A 3612-nucleotide genomic window follows, 5' to 3' on the forward strand; every position below is an offset into this window, starting at 1 on the left:
GTGGATGTCATGAGATTCAGGTATAAAAGTTTGTGGCAGGCATAACAACTTTTATTTGTGTTCAATCTACCGGAATCCAGACATGGATGATTCTATCTTTGATTGTCTTCTTACCATTATGGCTAAGATACAAGAAGATGATAGAAAGGCTTCGTTTGTCTTTGTTGGTGATTTTAATGCTCACCATAGGGAGTGGTTGAGTTCTATCTCTCCTACCGATCGCCATGGCTTAAGAGCTTTAGACTTTGCCTCAGAATCAGGCTGTGAGCAAATCATAAATGAAGCTACTCACAGGTCTGGTAATTGCTTGGACCTCGTATACACTGACTCCCCTGGCGTTATAACTAGTAAGGTTGGTTCTCCAGTCGGGACTTCTGATCATGCCTTGATTTCATTATTAGTGAAGACTGAGCAGCCTGTCCCTGATATATCATATTCTTGTAAAATTTATATGAAATCCCAAGCAGACTGGAATGGGATTTCGCATGATCTTTTGTGCTTGAATTGGTCACAATTATATAATAGTGTAGATCCTGTTGTCCCTTTGAATGAGAATCTAGTCAACATAATTGATAGGAGTATCCCTTCTCGTGTGCTAAGGTACCGAATGAAGGACAAACCGTGGTTCAATGATGATTGTAGACGTGCTTATTTGGAGAAGCAGGAGGCCTATCACCTTTGGAAGGGTAACAGATCAGATTTGACCTGGAACAACTATACTCAGCTTCGAGCTTTTGCTCAGAGAGTTTATGCCTCAACTGAAAAGGAGTACAATTTAATCATAAAAGAAACCCTCTCTGGTACAACTCAGGAACATAAATGGTGGTCTACCCTTAAATCTGCACTCTTTTGTGTAGATGCAACAGTTCCTCCTTTACTTAAACCAGATGGCTCAGTCACTCACTGTCCAAAGGAAAAGGCAACCCTTTTGGCTGATGTTTTTGACAGTAAACAGAGTAATGAAAAACTTGAACTTCCTCATTCCTGTTTTCCTGAGGCTAAACTAACTAGTTTAGCTTTTCGATCTCGTGAGATTAAAGCTCTGTTGATGGACCTTGATGCTTATGGAGGTGTAGACCCTAATGGTATTTTTCCTTTGTTTTTTATAAAGACAGCAGATTTCTTAGCTCCAAAGTTATCTGTTATTTTACGCAAGTTAGCAAGAAGAGGAGCTTTTAGCACTTGTTGGAGAATTGGTAATGTTACTCCTCTATGTAAATGTGTTTGTGGTAGCTCAAGTCCCACTGATTACCGCCCAATTTCCATAACTCCCATATTATCTAAAGTTTTTGAACGTCTTCTGGCAAAACGTCTTAATAGGTTTGCTGAAGGTAATCATCTATTCCCTAGTTTGCAATTTGGTTTTCGGAAAGGCCTTGGAGCATGTGATGCCCTTCTTACAATCTCCAATGCAGTACAGAAATCCCTTGATTGTGGTCGGGAAGTTTGTATGATTGGCCTTGATTTTAGTGCTGCCTTTGACCGTGTTAATCATGAGGCCCTTGTTTTCAAACTGAAACAGTTGGGAGTGGGTGGGTCGTTTCTTAGCATTATTATTGATTTTTTAAGTAGTAGATCTCAAAGAGTTGTTGTTGATGGGCACCATAGTGAATATAGGAATGTGATATCCGGTGTTCCACAGGGTAGTGTTCTTGGCCCATTACTTTTCATACTATATACACATGACATGTGGTTTGGCCTAGAAAATAAGCTTGTTGCATATGCAGATGATGCTACTCTCTTTGCATCAATTCCATCCCCTGAATGTAGATCTGGGGTTGGTGAATCCCTTAATAGAGATTTAGCTAAAATTAGTGCATGGTGCAAATTATGGGGTATGAAGTTGAATCCTAACAAAACTCAAAGTATGACTGTAAGTAGGTCAAGGACGGTGGCTCCTCAACATCCGGATCTCAGTATTGATAATGTTTCTTTAAATTTGTATGACTCTTTCAAAATTTTAGGCGTGATTCTTGACAGCAAATTTACTTTTGAGAAACATATAAGGTCTGTGTCTTCTTCAATTGCACAAAAAATTGGCTTATTGAGAAAGTCTTTTAAGATATTCGGTGATCAATCTATTCTGAAGAAGTGTTTTAATTCTTTTATTCTACCTTGTTTTGAGTATTGTTCTCCTGTCTGGTCTTCAGCTGCTGATTCTCATCTTAATTTGTTGGACAGAAACTTACGGTCTATTAAATTTCTTATTCCTGATCTAGATATTAATCTCTGGCACCGTCGATCAATTAGTTCATTATGCATGTTGCATAAGATTTTTCATAACTCTGACCATCCTTTACATTCAGATCTCCCTGGACAATCCTATCCTGTTCGTAATACTAGGCAGGCAGTTAATTCTAATAGCCAGGCCTTCTCCATCATAAGACTCAATACTACGCAGTACTCTAGAAGTTTTATTCCAGCTGTTACCAAGTTGTGGAATGATCTTCCTAATCGGGTTGTTGAATCAGTAGAACTTCAAAAGTTCAAAGTTGGAGCAAATGCTTTTTTGTTGACCAGACGGACATGAGTCTTTTTATAGTTTATATATGACATTTTTGTTGTTGACGTTGTTAATAGTTTATATATGATATATCTCTTTTGACATTACTTTTTTTAGAATGATTTATTGTTAATTTGTTCTCTTCAGTTATTTATTTCCTTATTTCCTTTCCTCACTGGGCTATTTTTCCCTAATGGAGCCCTGGGCTTATAGCATCTTGCTTTTCCAATTAGGGTTGTAGCTTGGATAGTAATAATAATAATAATAATAATATATATATATATATATATATATATATATATATATATATATATATATATATATATATATATATATATATAAGCATACACTAACATATATATATATATATATATATATATATATATATATATATATATATATATATATATATATATATATATATATATATATAAATATATATATATATATATATATATATATATATATATATATATATATATATATATATATATATATATATATATATATATATATATATATATTTTAGTGTATGCTTTATGCTTATATATATATATATATATATATATATATATATATATATATATATTATATATATATATATATATATATATATATATATATATATATATATATATATATATATATGTATATATATATATATGTGTGTGTGTGTGTGTGTGTGTGTGTGTGTGTGTGTGGGTTGGTGACGATTCGCCACCGCTCATTCGCCGACGACGATTAGCCACCGCCAGTTCGCCACCAGCTTTTCGCCAATTGGACCATCTAGCCACCGGGACATTTCGCCACCGGGACATTTCGCCACCAGAAACATAACTACAGCTGTTTATTGTTTTCCCCCTCTGTAGTTTTCTTTAATTTTGGCAATTTTAAATATTCTACTGCAACGTATAAATAAAAGAAATGTAAAAAATAAACATATTGTTATGTAATTATTTAAAAATGTTAAAAGTAACTCAAACATTTTATTGTTTACGGACAAGTAAAGATAATATATTGGTTTGCACCTTATAAAAAATAGAAACTTTAGTTCATGTGGTCGTTATGGGCTAATCCTTTGAGATATTCTAAATCGTCTCTTTCACTGT

This window comes from Palaemon carinicauda, chromosome 10 (assembly GCF_036898095.1).
Source record: "Palaemon carinicauda isolate YSFRI2023 chromosome 10, ASM3689809v2, whole genome shotgun sequence".
In the NCBI taxonomy this organism is placed as follows: Eukaryota; Metazoa; Arthropoda; class Malacostraca; order Decapoda; family Palaemonidae; genus Palaemon; species Palaemon carinicauda.